At 40.5% G+C, this 26662-nt stretch overlaps 2 protein-coding genes across 4 annotated transcripts in view; one reads left to right on the top strand and one right to left on the bottom strand.

Moving 5' to 3' along the window:
- LRRN1 (leucine rich repeat neuronal 1) overlaps positions 1-26662 on the top strand; it is a 48302-nt gene that overhangs the window by 12415 nt on the left and 9225 nt on the right. The window lies entirely within an intron of this gene.
- SUMF1 (sulfatase modifying factor 1) overlaps positions 15559-26662 on the bottom strand; it is a 636667-nt gene continuing 625563 nt past the window's right edge. Inside the window, exon 12 of the transcript XR_010155071.1 lies at positions 15559-15645. The gene's annotated coding sequence lies outside the window, so the exon portion shown is untranslated. The remainder of the gene's footprint in view (positions 15646-26662) is intronic.

Here is a 26662-nt window from a genome sequence, read left to right on the forward strand (position 1 = left end):
CTCAATTTATTGACCACAAACTCATCTGTAGAATGGAGGAATAATGTCTACCCTTAGGGCTGCTATGAGAATGTATGGGAAAGCACTTGGTACAATTCTTAGAACATGACAGTCATTCACTGCAATCATTTGGCAGATATCGACAGCCCCACTTGTGTGCAGATCTTTTTCTGGGAGTACAGTGGTGAGCAAAACAGATGATGTGTGTTCCTTTCCCATGTGGAGCTTGCTGTCTGATGTGAGATAAAAGCAATAATCCAATTATCACACAAGTAAATGTAAAATGATGGCTGTATTAAGTCCAGTGAAGAAGAAGTACACGAGGCCAGGAGAATGTAACATAAAGCCTTCTAAGAGAAGACCTTCCTAAAGAACTGACATTTATTTAAGCCAAAATCTGAAGGTCATGGGAGAGTTAGCCAGGCAAAGGGTATGGAGAGGGAAGAGCTTTGTAAGCCAAAGCCCAGAGGTGAGAAGGACTTTGGTATGCTTGATCAACAGGGAGAAGACCAGTGTGGCTTAGAATAGAATAAAAGGGTACTTTCTTTTCTGCCTACTTCCAAACTGCACTTGGAGTTCAGAGAAGGCAGAACTTGTACAAAGTTCAGCAAAGGAAGAGACTGCATCCTATACCGAAGAGATATGTCACCATGACAGAAGGCTTGAATTGGTGGAGAGGGAAATTGTGTGAGTAATTCTATTGAGTCTTGGTTGGTTGGGTGGCATGCCAGTGTCTTACATGTGTGGACTGGCATATGCCAAGTCGGGCACACCAGGAAGAAAGTTTCTCCTCCATTTCTGTGTGGCTTTGAGCATGCTGATTAACTTCTCTGAATCTTGGTTGTAAAAAAAAAAAAAAAAAAAAAGACGTGGCACCACAAGTTTGTGGGAATGGGAAGATATAATACATGTGAACGTGGCACATAGTGTCTAGTAAATTAGCTTAGCTTATTTTATTTTCTGCTCCTCATAACCTTTTTCTCCCCTATACTACACTTTCCTTTCATTGTAGTGAACCTCTGATTATGACACTTGCTAACTGAGATCACATCACCTGTGTTGCTCACAGATACAGATTTTTTATAGTAGTTTGGTGATAGCTGAAACATTTCTCTTGCTCGGCATGCAAATGCTATCATTCTCGTTCATGAACTCATTGTGTAAAATGCACTTAGCCACATCTGGCTGCTGTTCGCATGAACAGAGGTGACTGCTGGTGAGTGTAAAATGCACTTAGCCACATCTGGCTGCTGTTCGCATGAACAGAGGTGACTGATGGTGAGTGGACAAGATCCTTCACAAGCTTTAGATGGTAATTTCGTTGGTGCTCTAATGACCATAACACTTAGTTGTTATTGATTTGTCCTCAGTGGAGAGATGTACTTTTCTGCCTGATCTTAATTATGGTTCATAATATTAGATCATTTCAACACTGAGTTAGCATTTTGCCCTTGTAACAATTTGTTTTAGTTCCATCTTTGTATTGACTTATAAGTAAATTTAGACACTATTACCAAATACTTATCAGAAAAAGATAGTGGGGGTAGAGTTGGTTATTTTTCAGCAAGATGCTGAGTTATCCTTTCTTACATGCTTTATGGCGGTAAATCTTGGACTCCCTTGCACCCTTTTATTACTAACCTGCTTTTCTATGTCCCTTGAGATTTTAAGTCTTCTACTTACTAGATTATGAGAAAAACTCCCAAATTTCTCTCCAACCATAACCTCACTTCCAAACTCCAGTCCTATGTTTCCAAATGCCTGTTGGATATTTTCACCCTGAAAATCCCAACATCACTGAAGGAGCAAGAGGAAGAGGTGGTTTCCAGGATGCAGAGTGAACTGTGGCTGTACAAGAGGAGAGAGAACGTCCTTTTGCCGAGGAACGAAGCCCCTGCCTATTGACCCAGCAGGGAGGGAACCAGGAGGAGAAGTACTCCAGCCTCTTCTAAATGGAAACTCACCCCACTCCCAAAATGAGCTCCTGCCATTGCTGGCCCTTATCTTGTTTTGAGAACTGGTATCATCCCATCACTCAGGCTCAACCTTGAAATTATTTGTAACACTTCCCTCCCCTGTCTGCACATCTAGTCAACTGCAGTATCCAATAGATGCCTCTCTAGTTATATTTCCCTAGTGTCTTTTAAATATGGCACTTCTTCTTTGTTCCTGTCAACACCACCCCAATTCTAGCCCTCATCGCCTCTCCTTTAGCTTATTGGAAGTGCTTCTTAACCAGTTTCTCCCTATCTAGTGTGCCTGCTCTCCAGTCTGACGTAGAGCTGGTGGATTCATCTTTCGGAATTATAGAAGTGATCCCATAGTTCCCCTGTAAAGAGGCATTAAATGGTACCCCTGGCTATAGTAATGAGCTGGATATTCTTGATGTCCCTCCAGTTCCACCCAGTACCCCTTTCCACTTTGCTTTGTGCCCCAGGAATCAGATGTATATGGGCTGTACCCATAAATGGGTCCCTTGCCATCTGGCTTCTTGTTGGGTTCTGCATCCTGCAGTAGCTCACTCAGGGTTGCTTGCCCATCCTTTGTGAGTTGACTTTAACCTCGCCCATCCCTTATGCTGTTGTTTGAATGTATGCATCCCTCTAAAATTTGTGTATTGGAACTTAAACCCCAAGGTGATGGTATTAAGAAGTGGGGCCTTTTGGGAAGTGATGAAGTAATGAGGGCTCTGCCCTCATGAATGGACTAATGCTCTTATAAAAGAGATTGAAGGGAGCTATTTAGTCTCCTTTTATCCTTCCATCTCCTCTGCCATGTGAGGATGTGAGGACGCAGCCTCAGTTTTGTCTTTGCCCCCTTCTGCCATGTGAAGACACAGAAAGAAGGCACCATCTTCAAAGCAGAAAGCAGTCCTCACCAGACACCACATCTCCTGGTATATTGATTTTGGACTTCCCAGCCTCCAGAACTGTGAGAAAATAAATTTATATTCTTTATAAATTACCCAGTCTCAGGTATTTTAATATAGTGACAGGAATGGAGTAAGAATCTTATAAATGGTCCCTTTTTAAAACTTTTCTGTATTCATTCCCTTTTTAATGTACCATCTGTTTTCTTCTAAGTCTCTGACAAGGATGAGAAATCAGAGAAAACTCCTTAGTGAAGCATAAAGGCCCTCCATATCTAGGAACCATCCTACCTTCCTGTCTTGATTTCCATAGCTACTGTGGCATAACCAAAATCCCATTCAAAATGAAAGCATTCCTATTCTGTCCCCTATTCCAAGTCTGCTGCCTTGACGCCTTTACACCAGTGTAAATGTTTAACAACTGGCTCTCCAAAAAGGTAAGCCCTCCTTTTTATGACCAATTTTAAGCTACCAGTGTGATGTCTCTGAACTCAGATTTGGAAAGAAATGCTCACAACTGACTCAGAATACCACTGCTTTGTGTACAGCTCCCCACCTCCCCTGCCACTGCCCTCAGTGCCTTACACAGAAGAGTTGCTCAATAAACTATTCTAATTCATTTCTATCATTCCTGTGGGCATTTGGAATGGTACAGAAACCTACTTACTAGCCACATGTTGATGGTAATATTTGTGTACCCAGAATTTTTTGGTGAGTGCCAACATAGGTACTAGTTGGATTTTTGAGACTTGAAAACGCTGAAGTGAAAATAAACTAACTACTTGCTCACATTTTGTGCTAAGTTGCTGAAGCATAGCATACTACTTAATGTTGCTTAATTCTCCAATAAAATAATTCTCATTTTCTGATCTTGTTTTCAAACCATGTCTTCATTATCCTCAATTAAATGTAATTTGAAGTAATAATAAACCACCATTAAAATGTATTTCCTCACTATTATAACCATTTGAATATTCTATAGTTTAAATTATGTCCCCTTAAATCAAAAACTCTACAGAAATTTTTAAGGTACATGTTCATCCTAGACATATAAGATTGCACTGCAATTTACTCTAAAATTTATTTTATTAAGAAATAACCCTTTCTTAGTCTTTCTAAGAGATAACTTTAATTTTGCTTCATATAAAAAATTTCTATATTGAAAGTTCAAAATGCAACTACAATTTCTATTAGAAAAATAGGAGGTAAAGCAATAAAGATGATCTTATGATAGCATTGGATTCTTTTGTATTTTAATGGTTATGAAGGACAATATGGATATTCAACTAAAATTATTCTTTTTACTTTTAATAATGAACATATTAGTTGAAGAGCTATTATAGAATGCACTATGATTTATAATGCATTTTAATGTTCTCAGCTGTTCCTTTGCACCATATGATTACACAAGCCTAAACTGTGTAATTAAGGACCATCCACTAATGTGCACTGGTGGATTTATGGTGTCCAGGTCATCGATGATCTGAGCACTTTGAGTATTGGACCATTAGTTTCAATTGCATACTAAGATAGGGGAACACATTGGCATCAAGGAAAATCTACAATAAGAAACTCTTTCAAATTCAGGGATGTAACTTTCACCTGATTTTAATTTACCAAAACAATTAAAAAACCTGATTAACAGAAATCCTAATTAACTAGATCCCCTCCACCCTCAGTCCACTTTTAGAAGAAAAGGGAAGATTGGAAGAAAATAATTTAACCAGGGCTTTCAATTAAGAAAAAAAAATATTCCAATATGAGTTCATTATTAGGGCCTTGAAGAAAACCATGTCTTAGTAAAAAATATATAACCACCCTTATTAAAGGCAAAAATATAGGTATTACAATTTGAAACTATAAAAGCTTTCTAGGAAACTTTCAGTCAAACAGAAAATTAAATTTGCAAATTCCCTGAGCCTAATGCTCTAGTTAACCAAGGTTTCGCTCTACAAGTTAGCTTTCTTCTACGTGTCTAAAAGAAGGCTGCAATGTACTCTTGGGGTCCAATAAGACAATTAAGGCAGGTGGTATCACAGAAAGGCCCTGTGCAACGAACTTGACTTTAACTTCAGCTGGTTCACTTATAGCTGCGGGAATTGTGACATTACTTGAATTAGTCATGATTTGCCAGAGAAAGAGAATGAATAGGATGGGTGATTGATTGATTGATTGGTAAGATAGATAAGATACCATAGAGGGATTTATTACGGGAATTAGCCTACATGATTATGGAGGCCGAGAAGCCCCACCACCTGCCATCTATAAGCTGGAAAACTGATGTTCTGTCCCAGTGTTGTAAGAATGTAAGTAAAGCACCTTTCACAGTTTCTGTTTTGTATTCTGCTCCCCATCCCTGTCTTTGGCCACTTCCTTCAAGACTCACTGTGGCCCCCAAGCTTTCAGAGGAAAGGTTTCAACAAGCAGGAACACCTCTACTTCATTTTCTTGCGGTGATTAAAAATGTCTAGTTCTTTAAGTCCTTATTAGAAATAGTCATAAAAAATAGTTTAGAAAAGGAATTTGAAATGAAGTTTATTTTAAGAGTTCAGGGACAGATGGCTTTACTTTGCTTCTTTAAAAAAAGATGGCATTCAGTGTGGTTGAGTTCTATCAAGTCAAAGGACAAGTACTGTCTCATTCACCCAAACGCTGCTGTCTTTAACCTTGACTAGCAGGAACTTCTATGTTAAATGTATGCACACTTCTGTACATCTGCCTTCAAATTTTAAAGGAACATTTTAATGTGGAAGGGATATGTTCTTGACATTTTCTTAGTCTAAAGTTTAAACAGCACTTCGTCTTCTAATTAGCAAACCCTAAGCAGTCAGGCTCTTTAGAGAAATATCACTAGATCAGAGCTAAAGGCTCCCATCTTAAGGACATTGGATGTTAGGTTTTTTTTTGTTTTTTTTTTTTAAATGTTGTTAAAATGTCAGATAATTACTACAGATTACTACTGGTTTAAAAAATATAACAAAAGACAGTGCAGAGCTCTAGATGAGCAGAGAAAAATGCAATAAATGTTCTGAAATGAATGTGAAAATGTTAGCCATTTTCTTGATGAGGAGAATTATCCTCACCATTACAAACTAAACTTAATTCAGTCTGGGAGAAAAGCAAATCTGATATAGTCTAATGGAATTGCTTGACTTGATCAGCATCCAAAAATCTATGGCTCAGTATTAGCCGCCTACATATTGGCACTTTCAGTGCCCACAGTGACGAGTCTATTTTTTCACTGGTGTATGTGTAGTGTTGAATGTACAATCCGGAACCATTGTAGCAACCAGTTCCTTATGCAACACTTACTAACAGGGCATGGCGAAATCTGTCCGAAGTGAGAATACCCAGTGCTATACTGTGAAAGACTTAAACAGAAGTAATGCAACTGGGCCTTCCAGGCATATTAAGCCTGCCAAAGTAAAGATTTGGCATTTAACATTTAATCATGCAGCTAATTACAAAGCAATTATTTCATATAGACATATTACAGGAAGAGAATTAAAATAATCTGTAAAAGACTAAAATTAATTGATTTCATGGTAGTTTTTAATAACTACACTTGCTGGTGCTGAAAAGGAGCAATAAAAACAGCCCAGTTGTTGGTTGATGTTTTGTTCTGTGCTGGGCCTTCTGTCAGTTTCTCAATTCAATAATGTTAAATTGCCACTTTCATGATTCCAGCTATGCAAATAGTCTATTTCTTAAAAAGAAAAAAACAACTTTCTTGATCTTACAAGTCATTTAAACAGAAAAAAATTTTTCCCGTCGTCCTACTTTCTTTGCCTGTCATAGAATCTTGGGTTTAAAAGGGCTGTGAAAGACTAAAGGCTCGAGATTCTTCAAACTGTATCTGGTGTGTGACTTTCAAAACATGAGAGGAAAATGATTTTGGCACAGAGCTAAGGTAGTTCGTGAATAATTATAAGTTTAGCCTGCTGGGTCCTAGAAGAAGTTATAAAGATCATAGAGCTTACCACAGCTTTTAAAGTTAAGGAACAGGTACCTCTATCTCCCTATCTGTAGGATATACAGGCAACAGTAGAAAGCAAACTCTTTTCATAATCAGTTGTGTGTAGTAAGAGTACAATGGGGAGAAGTAGGGTAAGGAAAGTCAGGACTCTAAGTATTTGATAAAATAAGCATTCATATAAAAATAATTTAGATGGCAGTTAATACACATATTAATTAACTACTTTACTTTTTTTTTTTTTTTTGAGACAAGAGTCCCACTCTTTCACCCAGACTAGAAGGCAGTGGGGTGATCACAGCTCACTTGCAGCCTTGAACTCCTGGCAGTCCTCCTGCTTCAGCCTCCTAAGTAAGTAGGACTATAGGCACACACCGCCATGCCTGGCTAATTTTTGTATTTTTTGTAGGGATGGGATCTCGCTATGTTACCAGGCTGGTCTTGAACTCCTGGGCTCAAGCAGTCCTCCTGCCTCAGCTTCCCAAAGCACTGGAATTACAGGTGTGAGCCAATGTGCTCAGCCCAATATTAACTACTTTAAAATCTTACACTTCTTTAGTTTACTAGGGCTGCCGTGGCAATGTACCACAAACTAGATGGCTTAAAACAACAGAAATTTATTATTTCACAGTTCTGTAGGCTAGAAGTCCAAGATGAAAGCATCAAGGTGTCAACAGGGCCATGCTCCCTCTGAATAAATCCTTGCCTCTTAGCTTCTGGGGGTTTGCTGGCAAACTTTGGCATTCCTTGGTTTACAGCTGTGGAACTCCAATCTCTGCCTTCTTTGTCACATGGTGTTTTTGCTGTGTGTCCCTGTCTTCACATCATTTTCCCTCTTCTTTAAAGGACAACAGTCATATTGGATTAGGGGCCTAGCCTATAGCCTACTCCAGTAGTATACTCCTCATCTAAACGAATTGTATCTGCAATGACCCTATTTCCAAAACAGGGCCACATTCTGAGGTCCTTGGGATTGGGACTTCAACATCTCTTTTTTTGAATCCACAATCCGTAACTAACAAGCATTTTGACCCAGAACATGGGATAGACTGATGGTAAGTGATGTAGGCATTTTGTACATATTAACTCATTTCATCTTTTTAACAACCACATGAGGAAAGGATGCTGACACTACTCTCAAAGGAAGACACGGAGACTAGAAAAGTATCATGTGTGGAGCTGGATTTTAATCTCAAATCTGTTGACTCCAAAGCCTGTGCTCATTCTCGTATTCTAAAGAGCTGCCTTCCCAGGGATCCTGTTTTCCCATTCTCGTTTTTTGTTGTTGTTGTTGGAAAATCTAGAGATAATTTCCTGAGTTCTCAAAAACCATTTCTACCTTTCTCACAATCATATTAATTTGCCCTGCTAGTTTTTAGAATTACTTTTACTTCATATGTTCTGTAATTACATTGTCCAAGAATGTGATCTAGAAATGACATATATTTTTAATAGGAAGTAACTAAAATGCCTAAAGTACAAAACACCTAAAAGGCACATTTGTTCATTCAACAGTCATTTTCGAGTACCTGCTCTAGGGCTAGCATTCTACTAGGCCCTGTCTAGCAAATTTGCCATCAAAAGCTCTTAATTTCTAAAAAGTTTCATTCAGCCTTTTCTTTAGGGAATATGGTGGGAGTCATGGCCTTTCATACAGGGCTGAACATTTTTTGTTTAAGTTATTTTCTATGTAAACCGCTCTTCAGTTATTCAAATACAATAAATAAGGAGAGCAATGGTGTACTCTGATACTTGAAAAGAGGAGATCTATTCTGATGGAAACCTTTGCTTGCTTCCATCCTAAGGGTTTAGGTAAAAGAATTCTTATGTATTTCCTTCTGGATTCAAATTACATGAACTTTATGAGTCCATACACCTGTTTCAGACAGGCTTTGTTCTCTCAGGTATAGCGAGAGAAATGCAATAAATGAAGAAAGGTCTAAATATACTTTGTGATGTACTCTGGTTGTTGTTTCATTGAACACTTGCAGGCTAGTCACTGTGTTAAGTGCAGTACCTACCAGGATGAATAAAACATAACCTTGGACTTCAAGAGTTTGAGTCACCTCTGAGAACACTCTGATGAGTGACTGGAAGAATGAAACAGTGTGGCTTAGAGCAAACCCATAGCTACCTGTGTCTTTGCAGTTACCAGGCCCCAGCTGACATGCCTGCTGGATCCTCTGAGCCTGTGAGTGGTGGCAGGTCAGAGCCAGACTAAGGCTGGAGTCTTTTTAAACGTGGTCTGCATGACAGGACTCTGGTGCTTTAAAAAATATACAGATATTCCCAGACCCCATCCCAGACTTACTAAATCAAAATCTCCATGAGGCATGAGAATGTGCATTCCCTTAAAATGATCTCCAGATTCATGAACAACTAAGTTTGGAGATCTAGGGCTGTGCATGCCTAGTGTGGTAGCCACTGGTTACATCTGGCTATTTAAGTGTAATTCCAGTCAATTGAAATAAAATGTAAAACCTCCATTTCTCATTCCCACCAGCTATGTTTCACTTGCTCAGTAGCCACTCAGGAGCTACCATGCTAGGCAGTGCAGACTGAATATTTCTGAAGTTGCATTAGATAGTGCTAATAGAGCAAACACAAATTAGTAACTCCCATTCCTCCCTCCCAAAGATCCACCTATCTCTTTACTCCTCCCTTTTGACATGTACCTTTTCTTTTTTTTTGAATAACTTGTGTACTTGTCTTATTGACTCCCCTTAAGATTAGAAGCTGTTTAAGGGCAGGGTCTGGTCTTCCTGGCCCTGGGACACAGCAAACACTGAATGTATTTTTAATTAAATCAGTGTGATTCAATTTGCACCATTTTATTGGATCTCTTTTGCATTTCAACTGACACTAGATTTCATCAGAGTCTAGAGAAAAGGACGGATCACAGAGCAGGTTTGTCTCAATCACAAACAGTAGGATGGATTTTTGCTAAATTGCAAGGTTTTCTTAAGCACAAAATGTAGAAAAGACCCACCAGAGCTGTATTTGCAAGCCTAAACCTATTGTCATATTTGGGTACCTAGAAAGCACATTTGAATTGATTCAGCTAGCTGTTTGATTTATCTATTGAGTGCCCACTATGTAGATGCCAGACTCATTGCCTCACCCTGGAATGACTCAGAGTGAACAAGACAGAAATGGGTTCCTCACTCCATGAGATGCACACTCTCATATGGCATACTGAAATATTGGCAAGGACTCTCCCTGCCCAGACGGATTGGGATAGAAAAGCGATGCGATTTGGGTTCTGGCATCAGATGCCTGGATTCACATAGAACCTCAACCACTCTGCTGTACTAGTTCCAAGACCTTGGGTAGTTCATTTTATTTTTCTGGGTCTCCATTCCATCACCCATAAAAATAGGAACATGATGGCATTCACCTCATAGCGTTGCGAGCATTCCATGAAATAATTTATGTAAATGATTCAATGCAGTGCATGTTGCATAATAAGAGCTTAATAAGAACTAACTGCTGTTACTCTTACAACTACTACTCAGCCAAAACTACCCTGCAATTAACATTAAGATGTAAAAAACGAGGTGTCTGCAAGGTTAGAAAATAATTCATTATTTGGAAAGGGTGTTTTCTGTCTTTCTTGAGCTAGCAGTTTAATTCCTGTAGCTTACTATTTACATCCTTGCATCCTAAATGACTGAGATGGATATATAAATGTTTTGGTAGATGCCTATCTCTTGTTTTATTTTTTGTGTTTCTTTGGTGAAGGATTTAACTTGTTTGAAACACTTCTTTCCAGACAATTAAGAATAGGGAAATGCTTCAGGTGTCATTCAACCTATCTTGGTGTAGAGAGATCACAAAGAATTCTTTAAAGAGGCTCACCATTAAACTGCAAAACTGAAATCCTAATAACTAGAATGCAAATATTTAATTAGCATTTCTCATTAAAATAAATGTGTGACTTTTTTTCTTACCTTCAAAAATGACATGGCCTTTGAAAATACATACTGGAAATGAGCTGGGAAGAGAAGGGTTGGATTTTGAAGGCAGCCACTTGATACTGGGGAGTTTGCAAGTTGAGTCTTCCTGAGTCCTTCCCATTCTTTCATCGGGGGGAGAAGAAGACTTTCCTGTGCACCTGTATATAATAGTGAAATTAATTTCAAATCCAGGACCTGCTTTATTCTTACCTCAGATTCCATGAAACCTGCTTTAAACTTTTTCTAATATTCTAGAAATCTACTCTATCCTTACCCAAGGGATAGAGGATATTTCTGTGGCACCCAAGCTGTTCAGTGAACAGATGAACTATCCCAGGGTCTTCACTGTGATTGGAGGGGCTCAAATCATTTGGGAAAAATCGGTGTTGGCTTCAAGAGCTATAAATGCTCCCAGGCAGCCAGACTATACTATTGATACTTCATTCGTTTGATTCAAAATTGGGGGTTTTTGGGATGATTGTGTGTCCTGTGGGAGGTGGTACTTAGAGCATGGGCTTTGAAACCAAGACGATTTCATTTGATTCCTTCCTTCACCACTTTCTAGATGTGTACCTTGAGCAGGTATATCTCTATGCATCTATTTCCTCAGTGTAAAAAGGGGACAATCATAGCACCTAGCTCCTGGGGATGTTGTTTAAAAAAAAAAAAAAAAAAAAGAAGAAGGTTAGGTTAAAAGAAGAAAAGTTCCAGATAATTTTCAGGAGATGGTTTTCAGGAAATAAGTTAATTTTCTTATCGGAAGAGTAGATATTAACTTAGGTTTTCAGCACCTGACTCTAATTGTCTTAAGTTGACGCCAAAGGAAATTTGTTGAAATCCTGCTATGATCCACTGCTCAAGACATGTTATCTCATTTAATCTTCAGAACATCCAAATGAGGTAGGTATAACTATGCCCATCAAAAAGAGGGGGAAGCCAGGGCTTAGAGAGGTGGAGTCATTTGTCCCAGGTGGCATAGGTAGTACCAGGATATGGACCCAGCTCTGTCTGCCTCTTGAGACTGTGCCTTTCTTTTTAATTTTTTTTTAAAGCTAAACACAGTTTCTCTTAAAAATCTGGGAGCAAGTGTTTTGCTCCCAATCAAGAAGTGCTGCTTAACTGGGTACCTTTAAGAGTAGAAACCTGAACAAAGCATCAAATACTCAATACCTGGAGCTGGAGCCCTAGTTTCAGCCCAGCCTCATCATTTAGAGGTAGGAAAGATGGCCAACATGCACTGAGCTGGAGTCAAGACCGGAGGTAAGGACTCAGGTCCCCTAACTCTTGGTCCAGTGCTCCAGCCCCTGTACCATGCTGCTTCTCAAACTACCTGAGAGTCAGATAGGATTCAGAACCAGACAGCATTCAGGCATGGGCCCTATGTCCATGACTTACTAGCTCACTTGAGACAAATGAGTTGGCATCATTGTAAAGAATAGGGATGATCATACCATATACACGTAAGTCACTCAGTGTAGTGGTTAGTACATAGTCTTTTATTAAAGTGAGTTTACTAGTAGAGTTAGTTACATTCATATTATTCATGAGGGCTTTCCTATCTTGAATGTCCAACTCCAACTCCTAATTATTTTAAAAATCTATGCACTTCTTTCACTTGAATTTCTATGCCCTCATAGACTTTACAGGCACATGTTCTATCACCAATTAAGAGAAATTTAACTTACACATTTTACAACTTATACATGCAATTTGGCTGTGCTTATACAGCACAGATCAACATTACAATCAATTTACTGCCATGTTAAAAAAAAATCAATGAACATTGTTCGGCTGACCTGACTAATTTTTTGAAATAAGTTGGCCATCAGTGTAATTGATTGAGCTATCTATACAACCCCCAACCTACCTCAGCAAAGGTCAAAATGGAGGTTATTAAAGAAAACCAGCCACTGAACTATCCCTAAATTGAGTGATGTTTTCCTGTGCTACTGATAAATGATTCATTGATGGAGCACTAAAGACTAATGTCATTCAAAGAATTGTAGACCCTGCCCTCATGGCAAAGAATATGAATTTAACCTTAGACAAAGCAAAGCAATGTGGGATTGTCTGTCTAGAGTGCAGGACAGGGTGCTTGGAGAGTGGAGCTTGGCCTCCAAATATGTGACCTCACCTCTCTGAGGTGTCCTCTGCAAAATGAGAGGTTATTGTAGATGTGTCATGTGATCTGTAAGGCCGTCTCTACCTTTCACAGTTTGCGCATCTGTATATTTCACAGGGAGGCTAGCCTGCTTGCTTTTGATCAGTTGAAGTCAAGTCAGACTCTGAGGTCGACGTTATTCCCTAGGGCTCTTTCATAGACACCCTTCCCGTCTGTCCCAAGACACCTTCCTGGGTTTGGATTCATGCCAGCTGGCACTGGGCTTTTGGCTTTTCATTTTTCTTTTGCTTTTTACATTTTCTGTTGTAATTCTTAAGTCCATCCAGTCCAGCCTACCCTGCTTCCCATGCCTGGCCAACCCTCCTGAAAGGGCTAAAGTGCCGTCCATGCCCAGTTCCTCTTAGGAGCTGAATGAATTGTGACCCCAGCTTTTATGCTCGACTTGGAGACCAGCTGCGCCTTTGGGCTTTTCCCAGAGATGTTGGATGAGACTGCACCTGCAGTGTGATGGATTTGCCCTTGCCTGAAAGAGGAAGGAAAATGAGGGAGAATCAAAAGATCACTTGTATCCATCCCCTTCTTTGTACACTAGTACATTTATATCACCCAAGTACACCAGAGAATTTTTGTCTCGATGAATTAATAGTAATAACATACAAGAAAAAGGAGAAAAGGAAAAGAAAATTAGGGGGAGGACAATCTAATTTTCTCTGGGAGCCAGTAAAACCACCCCAGAAATTTAACATGGTCAGACTAGGAAACACTGAATTTGGGAGCAAGGCACTTGAGTTTCATTTTGTTCCCCTGGCAATTAACTGGGTCAATTTGGATCACCTAGGGGATCTCTAAGGTCCTGACTACCTTTTAAAGTAGGTCTTCTGAAAGAAAGGAGTGTAAAACGAATTTTTGGAAATGTAATGCTTCTTAAAGCACTAAAGAAGTTTTCTTCTGAGCAGAGAGTCACACCATAATAAACTGAGTTTATAATTATAGATTTTCACATATGGAGTATTTGCCAATAATATTTGAAAATTTATATCTAATCATCTAGTTATCATATATTCCCTTGAGCTCACCATTATAGGTGCTATTTTTATACTTATATTCAGAGGTTGCAAACTGGTCATGTGCCATAAAGGGACTCTGAAAGCAGGTAGGTTCTGTTTGGCCTGCACAGCTAAAACATTTTGGGATGCCTTTTGGAATTCATGCACTCTCCAGCCTTCTACATGGCTACTGCTTCTTACTGTGTTAGAATCAACTCCCTACACCTACCTGGCCCTAGAAAGCATTAAGTTTGAGATCTTTGTCACAGTCAAACTCTATCCCTCCAAAACAATTTAATAACACAAGAGGAAGAAAAAAGAAGGGAAGAAAGGAAGAGAAAGGGAGGGAGGAAGCATTGCCTCTCTGAAAATGATTGGAAGTAAAGTTTTCCATGACACCAGAGGAGAGGGTTGATGACTTCCTGAGGTTCCTTTAGGCCTGGGAAGCTATGACTACTTAAGGTAAGAAAAATAAAATAGGATACAAAGTTACATGACTTGTTCAAGGTCGTCCAGAAAGTTTGTGGTGAAGCCAAAATTAAGAATTCCTTTCTTGGCGAACATCCTTGTTCTGTTGCCCGGCCTATTGAGATGTGTGGCCGCCCTGCTTGGTGATGAATAATGTGGGCTTTTAGGAATAGTTCGTTATGCAAAAGAGCCTCAGGAAGATCCACTGTGTCCTTGCAAGGGGATACACTATATTGTTTCCTTAATGCATTACGGAGACTATTATAGCTCTTCCTCCCATACGACCCTCCGTCTGTGATCACTTAACATGCACTACAGAGTGTTTGGCTTTGGATAATGTGTGAACCAGGAACATAATTTTGGAAAATGGTTGGAGAAAGAAATCTAAGAGTCAGAAAGGGTCAGGTGCCAGAAAAAAGTCTAAGAAACTAATGTTTTTAAAAATAGTCTGTGCAGATTCAGCGTTCAGATCGTATGTGCAAGGCCCTCTTTCCTTCCCAAGAGGAATGAAATACATCCTCAATACAAAATTTACTGTAATTTCTCTCTTTGACCCCCTGGTACTGGCTAGCTACATTATTTAAGGTACAGAACTTGTACTGGATCATACCACAAAAGGCATTCTCTACTGATTTCAACGATCTATGCCTTACTTTCATCTTCAACACCCATGAAAAAGACTCAGATTCAATACGAGACATCAATCCTGTAAATAATAGTAGCTAACATCTACTGGGGGCTTGCCATGTGCCAGGCCCTCTGCCAAAGGCTTTACATTTAACAGTTCATTCTAATTCTCTCACAATCCTTATAAAGCAGGTTTTGTAATCTCCATTTTCTTAAAGAGGAAACTGAGACTTAGAAAGTTTCAGTAACTTACCCAAGGTCACAGAGCTGAATTTGAAACCAAGTCTGTCTCTCCAGAAGCCGCATTCTTAACTTTATGCTATACTCTTGTTTCAGACATCTGAAAGCCCTTGTTAAGTATCACAATCAGCACTGGGGCCTGTAGCTGAAGGCAGAGTGGCCTTCAGGGACAGGAGGATCCTTCTGGGAGGTCAGTCCGCACAGTGGAGTCTGGGTCCATCTTGCCTCATGGAGTAGCTAAGGGAATGTTGGTGTTGAGGCAATCTATTTTTCTTAAACTCTGTAGGGCCAGAAGGAAATCTTGGTTGAACAAAAATCCCATTTCTCCATTATTCAAGCCATTCCTAAAAGAAAGGAAGCAAATTTGAATCCTGCATTAGCCATGGATCTATTTGGAGCCTGAGAAAAGCTAAAAGAATGATGTTTTTTGAACATTATCTACATGATACGAATTTGGCCAATCCAGAAAGGATACATAAAGCTCATGCCCTCAGAAGGCATTTTTCTTCATTTTGAGATCAAAATTTTAGTTCTTTGCTGTGATTATACTATCTATGAGATGGTGATAATTTCCAGGTTGGAGGTTTGTGTTTTATAATTTGCCTGGATAGGGTTTCAATTTAGCTTTAATACAATACTTGGTCTCTGGATTTTATTAATTTCAATGATAATGGTTGAAAATATAATACAAATGACAAATAATAATGATAATAACTCTTTACCAAGTATCTGCCATGCCCAAGGGCCTTAAAGAGGTCATTCATTACTCCCAATAACAAGATGAAAATGAAATTCAAAGGCAAATCTGATAGGGTTCCAGAGGTTCAAAAATAAGTATTTGAGGGCTCACTATGTGCTGGATATTTTCCCAGTGTGTTAGGATTCTCTTAGAGGGACAGAATTAATGAGAGATATATATGTATCTCCCATTAGTATATGTGACTATTATATATATAAAGGGGAGATTATTAAACCAATCACAAGGTCCCACAATAGGTTGTCTGCAAGCTGAAGAGCAAGGAGACCAGTCCGAATCCCAAAACTGAAGAACCTGGGGTCTGATGTTCCAGGGCAGGAAGCATCCAGCACGGGAGAAAGATGTAGGCTAGGAGGCTAGACCCATCTCTCTTTTTCACCTTTTTCTGCCTGCCTTGTATTTGCTGGAAGGTGATTAGATTCGTGCCCACCAGATTAAGGGTGGGTCTGCCTTCCCACTGACTCAAATGGTAATCTCTTTTGGCAACACCCACACACACACCCAGGATTAATACTTTGTATCCCTCAATCCAATCAAGTTGACACTCAGTATTAACTATCACAAGTCCATCCCTTGTTAACTTGAACACACGTCTCCTGAGATCATACATTACCTTAAATAGAGACAATAATGAGGTCATAATTACACCTAACTATCCTTCCTACAACCGGAAACACACTAATCCCCAACCCAAATACTATTACATAAAGTTAACAATACTTAAATGCTGATATGAAGTCAATAAATCTTATGTCACATGATAAAGGGAAAAAATGAAGATATTTTCTTAGTACAGGTATATACAGGCACAAACGTGTTTTTAACAAGGAGGAAATACTCGTGACAGTTAACAGTCCTTGTTTCTGCACTTGTTTCTGCAGCTGGTCATGTGATCGTAGCTGGTATTGATGACTACCTTCTTGTACTACCCATTCTATATTCTCTTTGCCTTCAGCAAGCACCTCAGCAGGTTGTGTTTTTTTTTCTTTCTTTCTTTTTTTTCCTGGTGGAGTGACCCAAACCTTCATTCCTGAAAGGTCTGGGCCATTTGTAGTCCTTTCTGGATTGGGCTGTTGTAGTTTTCCATTGACCTTAATCACAGGACATTGTAATACTAAGAGATATCCTAATGGATCTCCTGTATTCCATGCATACTCTCTCTTACTTCCGTCATAAAGTAGTAGACTGATTTCATTTTGATAATCTGGGTCAATCACAGCAGCCAAAACTGTAACTCCCTTCTTAGCCTGTTGACTTAAAGGTAGGGGGAGCCCAAAGTGTCCACGTGGCAATCTTCCAGTTTCATGGAATTGTTGTTATGTCTCGTGGTGGCAGCGTTCCACCTCCTGGAACTAAGATGTCTAGGGTAGCAGAACGTAATGTCGTGGGAATAGGAAACAAAAATTTTGCTAGTGGATCACTAGGGGTGTTGGTGAGAGGCACCACTTCCACCCGTTGATTCCTGGACCCATGGATTCTAGCTATGGGACAAACATTACCATGTATTGGATGCTGATTCAGAGCATACACAGCCTTCTGGAGAACTTTGCTGCAGCCCTGCAAATATTGTCACCTAGTTGGCGTTTTAATTGTGACTTCAAAAGGCCATTCCACTGTTCTGTCAATCCAGCTGCTTCAGGATGATGGGGAACATGGTAAGACCAGTGAATTCCATGAGCATGAGCCCACTGCCACACTTCTTTAGCCGTAAAGTGAGTGTCTTGGTCAGAGGCAATGCTGTATGGAATACCATGATGGTGGATAAGGCTTTCCGTGAGTCCACAGATGTTAGTCTTGGTAGAAGCACTGCATGCAGGATAGGCAAACTCATATCTGGAGTAAGTGTCTATTCCAGTGAGGACAAACCTCTGCCCTTTTCATGATGGAAGAGGTCCAATATAATCAGGTAGCTGGCTGATCATCCCGAGGAATGGTGCTTTATCGAGGGCTCAGTGTTGGTCTCTGCTGCTGGCAAATTGAGCACTCAGCAGTGTCTGGAGCCAGGTCAGCCTTGGTGAGCAGAAGTCCATGTTGCTAAGCCCATGTGTAACCTATATCCCTGCCACTATGGCCACTTTGTTCATGGACTCTTTGAGCAACGACAGGGGTGGCTGGGGAAAGAGGCTGAGTGGTGTCCACGGAATGGGTCATCCTATCCACTTGATTATTAAAATCCTCCTCTGCTGAGGTCACCCATTGGTGAGCACTCACATGGGATACAAACGTCTTCACAGTTTTTGACCACTCAGGTCAATCCACATACCTCCTCCCCAAATTTCTTTGTCACCAATTTTCCAATCATGTTTCTTCCAAGTCCCTGACCATCCAGCCAAACCATTGGCTACAGCCCATGAATCGGTATATACTCACACATCTGGCCAATTCTCCTTCCATCCAAAGTGCACAACCAGGTGCACTGCTTGAAGCTCTGCCCACTGGGAAGATTACCCTCCACCGCTGTCCTTTAGGGATGTCCTAAAAAGGGGCTGTAGTGCTGCAGCTGTCCATTTTCGGGTGGTGTCTGCATATTGTGCAGAACCATCTGTGAACCAGGCCCTAGTCTTCTCTTCCTCTGTCAGCTGATCATAGGGAACTCCCCATGAGGCCAACAGGGCAGGCTGGGGGAGAGAAGGCAGGGTGGCCTGAGTGGAGACCATGGGCATTTGAGCCACTTCCTTATGTAACTTACTTGTGCCTTCAGGACCTGCTTGAGCCCGATCATGTATATACCACTTCCATTTGATGATGGAATGCTGCTGTGCATGACCCACTTTATGGCTAGATGGGTCAGAAAGCACCCAGTTTATGATAGACAGTTCAGGTTGCATGGTAGCTTGGTGACCCATGGTCAAACGTTCAGTTTCCACCAAAGCCTAGTAACAGGCCAAGAGCTGTCTCTCAAAAGGAGAGTAGTTATCTGCAGAAGATGGCAGGGCCTTGCTCCAAAATCCTAGAGGCCTCCTTTGTGATTCATCTATGGGGGCCTGCCAAAGGCTCCAAACAGCATCCCTATCTGCCACTGACACCTCAAGCACCATTGGGTCTCCTGGGTCATATGGCCCAAGTGGCAGAGCACTTTGCACAGCAGCCAGGGCTTGTTGCAGAGCCTGCTTCTGTTCTGGACCCCACTCAAAACTGGCAGCTTTTCAGGTCACTTGATAAATGGGCCAGAGTAACACACCCAAACGAGGAATGTGTTGCCTCCAAGATCCAAATAGGCCCACTAGGCATTCTGCCTCTTTCTTGGTTGTAGGAGGGGCCAAATACAGCAACTTATCCTTCACCTTAGGAGTATCTCACCAGGCCCCACACCACTGGACCCCTAAAAATTTTACTGAGGGGGAAGATTCCTGAATTTTAGTCAGATTTATTTCTCATCCTCTGGCATGCAAATGTCTCACCAATAAGTCCATTGTGTTTGCTACTTCTTGCTCAGTGGATCCAATCAGCATACTGTCATCAATGTAATGGACCATTGTGATATTTTGCGGAAGCAAAAATGATTAAGGTCTCTCTGAATAAGACTATGACACAAAGCTGGAGAGTTGATATACCCCTGGGGTAGGACAGTAAAGGTATATTGCTGTCCTTGCCAGCTGATGGCAAATTGCTTCTGATGGGCCTTATGGACAGAAATGGAGAAAAAGGCATTTACCATGTCAATGGCTGCATACCAGGTACCAGGAGATGTGTTCATTTGCTCAAGCAATGAAACCACATCTGCTGCAATTGGAGTCACGACTTAGTTAAGCTCATGATAATCTGCTGTCATTCTCCAAGATGCATCTGTCTTCTGCACAGGCAAAATGGGAGAATTGAATGGGGTTGTGGTAGGAATCACTACCCCTCCGTCTTTCAAGTCCTTGGTGGTGGCACTAATCTCTGCAGTTGCTCCAGGATGCAATATTGTTTTTGATTTACTATTTTTCTAGGTAGAGGCAGCTCTAATGCCTTCCATTTGGCCTTTCTCACCATAATAGCCTTCCAGTCAGGGAGACGATGTGGGGGTTCTGCCAGCTGCCAAGTATGTCTATGCCAATTATGCATTCTGGCATTGGGGAAATGACCACAGCATGAGTCAGGGGACCCACTGTAAGTTGGACCTGAGCTAAAACTCCATGAATTACCTGACCTGCATAAGCCCCTACTTTAACTGGAGGACCACAATGATGTTTTGGGTCTCCTGGGATCAACATCAGCTCAGAGCCAGTGTCCGGTAGTCCCCAAAATGTCTGATCATTTCCCTTTCCCCAGTGCAGTTACCCTGGTAAAATGCTGGAGGTCTCCTAGGGGAAGGATGGAAGAAAGATTCACTGCATAAATTGTTGGTAATGTAGTGGGGTTTTTCCTTAAAGGGACCCAGCCTCCCCTTCATTCAAGTGGTTCCGGTTCCATAAACTGGCTCCAGTCTGGAAATTGAGCGGTCATGATTCTCTGTTTTTATAATTCAAATTAGTATTTTGTCCATGTGACCTAGAAGTTTTCTGTTTGTGTAATTTAAGTAGGAATGCAGTAGGCTTCCTATCAATTTCACTTCTAGGAACACCGTGATTAATTAGCCAATGCCAGAGCTCTACATGAGTCAGATTATTCTGATTGCTGCTTTGCCTCTGCTGTCCATTACAGTAGCTATGCCCACTTTGCCTTTGACAGTTGAGTGCTACCACTTGGCCCCTGCCACCTTGGGATCCAATTCTTCCCACTGTATTTAAATTTTGTAGTTGAGTGACTGCTGTTCCCACCGTTAGATCTGACATACAGAGAAGAGCAATTACAGGGCTCTTCAGAGATGCAGGTGCTGCCCTCACAAATCTATTTTGCAGGGCATTGGTCAAGGCTATATCTTCTGGGCCCTCCCAACTGGGATGAGTGGGTCTAAAGTGACTAATCCACTCCACCATCTCAATCTCCCTAAGCCTTTGGATCCCTTCCTCTACATTAAACCAAGGGAGATCAGGCATTTCCAGCTTGCTCACTGTGGGCCATCTTTTAATCCATACTTCAGCTAACCAAGCAAATAAACTATTAGAATCTTTTCAACTTCCTGAGCTGCAACATTAAATGCAGAGTTCCTACTTAGTCGGCCCAAATCAATAAGTTCAGCCTGATCCAGCTCTGTATTCCTTCAACCATTATCCCATACCCTTAATATCCATTCCCAAACCTGTTCTCCAGATTGCTCTTTATATAATTAGAGAATTCAAACAGTTCTTTTCTAGTGTAGTGCAGCTCCTCGTGGGTCACACTCTCAACCTCACCTCCAGGGGCCCATCGGGATTTTAGTTATAGGTCTAGAAGCAAACAGGGGTATTAGGGGTGGCTCCTGAGGAGAGAATCAACATTATTTTGCCTGGCAACTGCCTCAGGAGAGAGGCCATCACTGTTGCCTCAGGCAGCGCAGGGTTTGTCTCCTCAGACAAAAGTGGAAAGGCCTATGGCAGCATGTGTTGGGGAGGGGATGTTGCCACTGCTGGGGATGGGGAAGCTGTTTCTTCTGGCAAAAAAGTTTCATCAGAGTTTACAAACGTAGTGTCCCCAGCTTCATCAGGGTGCTCCCACACATCCCCATTCCAAGTTGCAGGGTTGCATTCTTCTCCAATCAGTGCCCTCACTTTAACAGTAGACACTTGGTGAGGCTGTGCATGCACCTTTCATTGCAGGTCACCCACTCGCATGATAAGAGCTTGTGTCTGTTTTTCCACAATTTCAGCTCTTTCTGTACAGAAGACAAGACTCTCACTCAGGGCAATCTTAGCAGATCTGAGGCTCGGTATCTGCTTCTGAAGCCAGGAGACAGAATCCCTGAGTCCATCATTTTCTTTCATCACTTTGTCCACTGAACTCAGGAGCAACTAACCTGCTTCATTATGTTCCTCGGTTCTCCACATATGGTCAAAGGCATTATGTATAGAGTCACTGAACTCCTTGCCTCTTACAAGCAGTGAATCAGGAGTGTCAAATGCATTTATTTTGCATAAGTCTCTAAATAGTTTACAACAACGACTATCAGTGTTCTCCATACTGTTAGAAGTACAGTCCTTAGCATTTTTGGGTCTAATCATATGAAGCAGCCAACTCCAGAAACCCCAAAACCAATGAAAGAACTCCATCCTTTAATATTCTGTTCCTTTAGAACCACTCCTGGTACCAAAATCTGTATTAGCGTTCTCTTAGAGGGACAGAACAGGATATATATATATTATTATATGTATCATATATTATATATTATTTTATATATATTATATATATAATATATGTAAAGGAGAGTTTATTAAGTATTAACATGCATGATCACAAGGTCCCACAATAGGCTATCTGCCAGCTGAGGAGCAAGGAGAACCAGTCTGAGTCCTAAAACTGAAGAACTTGGAGTCTGATGTTCGAGGGCAGGAAGCATCCAGCACAGGAGAAAGATGTGGGCTGGGAGGCTAGACCCATCTCTCCTTTTCATGTTTTTCTGCCTGCTTTATATTCACTAGAAGCTGATTAGATTGTCCCCACCAGATTAAGGGTGGACCTGCCTTCCCCAGCCCACCGACTCAAATGTTAATTTCTTTTGGCAACACCCTCACAGACACACCCAGGGTTAATGCTTTGTATCCCTCAATCCAGTCAAGTTGACACTGGGTATTAACCATCATACCCAGGCCCTAGGCTGAATATTTTTACATAAGTACTTTTTTGTTATCATAATTTACATGTATGAACCATATATACTTAGCCTTAAGTTTAGCTATGGAAACTGAGGTACAGAGAATTTAAGTACACATGCTTCTCAGCTTATGATAGGGTTACCTCCTGATACACCCATCTTAAGTTGAAAATATCATTGTGTTTAAAATGCATTTAATACACCTAACCTACCAAACATCATAGCCTACCTTGAATATTGTCAGAACATTTACATTAGTTTTATTGGGCAAAATCATCTACCATAAAGTCTGTTTTCTAATAAAGTGTTGAATTTCTCATGTAATTGAACACTGCAGTGACAGTGAAAAACAGAATGCTATCATATAGGTACTCAAAGTATGGTTTCTACTAAGTGTGTACTGCTTTCACACCTTCGTAAAGTCAAAAAATTGTAAGTTGAACTATCATAAGTTGGGGAAGGTCTACAGCTTGCACAAAGTGACACATCTAGTAAGTGGAGAAGCATAATTCGAATACAGAACACTTGATTCCTCCAGGGTAGAATTCTTTCTCCAACCCCAGAGCTGCCTGATTTTTTTTTTTTTTTTTTTTGCAGTAACAGAAATACAAATAACTAGCTTGTTACTGTGAGTATATATTTCTTTTTGCCCAACTTCATAAGAAGTTAATGCATATAAATCATAGAGCTAAGTCCCACTGAATAATGTCATTCTGTTAAACTAATATCCTATCTGACACAATGCTATGGGGAAAATGAGAGTCTCCGCCAAGTGCAGTGATGGTGATGATCATGCAGTTCATTTCCTTCAGAATTTTATACTCAGAACAGAGTGTCCCAAACATATCGTGTTGGAAAAAAAAAGAAGCATCAAATGTAATGTATAATTGTGGGACTCTTGAAATGCATCCCGTGCCAATTCTGGGCCTTAAAGCCATGTTTTGTTAATTAAAGGATTGTTTCTTTAAACTGCCAGACTTCTTTGTGGAACATCACCCTGGTAATTAGCAGGACATTTTCTTCTTACATTTGATAGATCTAGTCAGTCAGCCCTAGAAGAAAGCAATTTCACTTAAAAAAAAAAAAAGTATTCCAGCCATTTCTTATTTGTTGCAGAATTTAAGATAATTAATTTGTATATGTTATAAAAGTTGGCCTGAATTATTATGGCTTCGCTTTTTTGTGGTAAAAACACTTAACATTAAATTTACCATCTCTCAATTTTAAGTGTACAGTTCAGTTGTGTTAAGTATATTCACATTATTGTGTAACAGATCTCTAGAACTTTGTCATCTTGCAAAACTAAAACTTTATTCCTATTAAACACTAATTCCCTCTACCTCCAAGCCCTTGGCAACCACCTTTCTACTTTCTGTTTCTATGATTTTGGCTACTTTATATGAATGGATCACGTACTATTCACGCTACTGTGAATGGCTTATTTCATAATGTCCTCAAGATTCATCCGTGTTGTAGCATATGACAGGACTTCCTTTTTAAAGCTGGATAGTATTCCATTGTATGTACACACCACATTTTCATGTGTGTGTGTATGTAGTAGTGGTTTTTACTGATTGGCACAAGATCACGGCCTGTGCTTCTAATACCCTTCCCTCCTATGCAGCTCAAATGGAAGGAAACTGATTAACACATAGGAAGCAATAGCATGCTTACAGGTTTAAACTCCTTTTGTTTTTACAAAAAGGAGTGGGATATGGGGGGTGGTACAATTTTAGGGGTAGTAGCAAAACTCTCCCTAGACTACAGTGGGTGGGCCTGTCTGTCCCCTGTTGCTGGTACCACATAAGAAGGTGCATTAGTAAAGGAAAAAAGGGTTACATGTGGTTGGCCTGCTATTAACAGGGGAAGATAGGATGGTATCTGCTGTGTACCTGTGTTGGGCCAAACCTGGGACTGGACCAGTGCCCCTTTCTTCTTGGCCCACCTACACAACCCAGCTGTACTGTCTCCTGCACCCATGGGAAGGAGGTGTGAAAGAAGCTGAGAACATCCGCCTTGAGAAGATGAAACAGGAAACCTCACTTTCCTTTCACTTTCTCTGGACTAAATTCCACTCCCCTCAGCTCTGGAAAGCACTGCAAAAGTCTTCCTTAGGAGTGCTGTGAAGACGCTGGGGAAGATGCCGGCCCAGGCAGGTGGCCCTGAGTGGGCAAAAAGAAAAACTTGACTTTCCATGCACTATCAAGCAAGGTTACTTTGTAAACAAACAAAACTGGAAAATAAGACTACATACTAAGTCCTTGAGAGCATTTGGATTGGGGGCAAGGGCTTTATTACTCCTTCCCCCCCATTTTATAACCCCACACCAAGTGTCAAGAGCTTTAAGGACCACAACCAACCCCACCTTCCCTTCAAGCACCATTCCTTGGGTTCCTCAGTTTTGTTGAGCTCATTTGGGGTTATTCCTGCCACCCTCTTAAAAAATGACTCAGCCTGCTGGTTGGTCCATTTTCTACCCTTTCTACAATTATGAAACACACTCTCTAAATAGGAGATACATAAGCCTTCACTCTATAGTCCAAGGAACTAGGTGATATAATGCCAGGAAGGCTAAATTGTTTGCTTTCCTGGGTAATCCTGATGTGAATGGACAGCAGCAGGGTTCTGGTGGGATCAGAGCAGTCTAGTTTGAGCCACCGCACCACATTTTTTTTTCTTTTTTTTAAATTAATTTTAATTTTTTTTTAAAGCTCCAGGGTACCTATGCAGGATGTGCAGGTTTGTTACATGGGTAAACGTGTGCCATGGTGGTTTGCTGCACCTATCAACCCATCACCTATGTATTAAGCCCAGCAAGCATTAGCTGTTTTTCCTAATGCTCTCCCTCCCCTCACCCCACCACCCAACAGGCCCTGTGTGTGTCGTTCCCCTCCCTGTGTGTCCATGTGTTCTCATTTTTCAGCTCCCACTTATAAGTGAGAACATGTGGTGTTTGGTTTTCTGTTCCTGCGTTAGTTTGCTGAGGATAATGGCTTCCAGCTTCATCCATGTCCTTGCAAAGGACATGATCTTGTTTCTTTTTATAACTTAGAAATAAGACCACCCATCTACAACCATCTGATCTTTGACAAACCTAACAAAAACAAGCAATGGGGAAAGGATTCCCTATTTAATAAATGGTCCTGGGAGAACTGGCTACTCATATGCAGAAAATTGAAACTGGACCCCTTCCTTACACCTTATAAAAAAAACTAACTCAAGATAGATTAAAGACTTAAATGTAAAACACAAAACTATAAAAACCCTAGAAGAAAATCAAGGCAATATCATTCAAAACATAAGCACAGGCAAAATCACCAAAAGCAATTGCAGCAAAAGCAAAAATTGACAAATGGGATCTAATTAAACCACATTTTCCTTATCCATTCATTTGTCAATGGACATTTGGGCTGCCTCTCCCTCTTGGCTATTGTGAATAATAATAGGTGCAATGAACGTGGGTGTACAAATATCTCTTTAAGATTCTGCTTTAATTCTTTTGGATATGTACCCTGAACTGGGATATAATCATATGGTGATTATATTTTCAGTTTTTTGAGAAATCACTATGTTGTTTTCCATAATGGTTGCACCATTTTACATTCTCTACAACAGTGAACAAGGGTTACAATTTCTCTACATCCTTTCCAATGCCTGTTATTTTCTGTTGTGATAGTGTCCATCCTAATGAGTATGAGGTGATATTTCATTGTGCTTTTTATTTGCATTTCTCTTATGATTAGTGATATGGGGCATTTTTTCATATGCTTGTGGGTCATTTGTATGTCTTTGGAGAATTGTCTATTTAAGCCCTTCACCCATTTTTTAATAAGGTTATTTTGTTGTAGGAGTTTATAATATATTCTGGATATTAACCCTTTATCATATATATAATTTAAAAATATTGTCTCCCATTCTATAGGTCATCTTTTTTCGCTGTTGATTATCTCCT

This window comes from Pan troglodytes, chromosome 2 (assembly GCF_028858775.2).
Source record: "Pan troglodytes isolate AG18354 chromosome 2, NHGRI_mPanTro3-v2.0_pri, whole genome shotgun sequence".
NCBI classification, from domain to species: Eukaryota; Metazoa; Chordata; class Mammalia; order Primates; family Hominidae; genus Pan; species Pan troglodytes.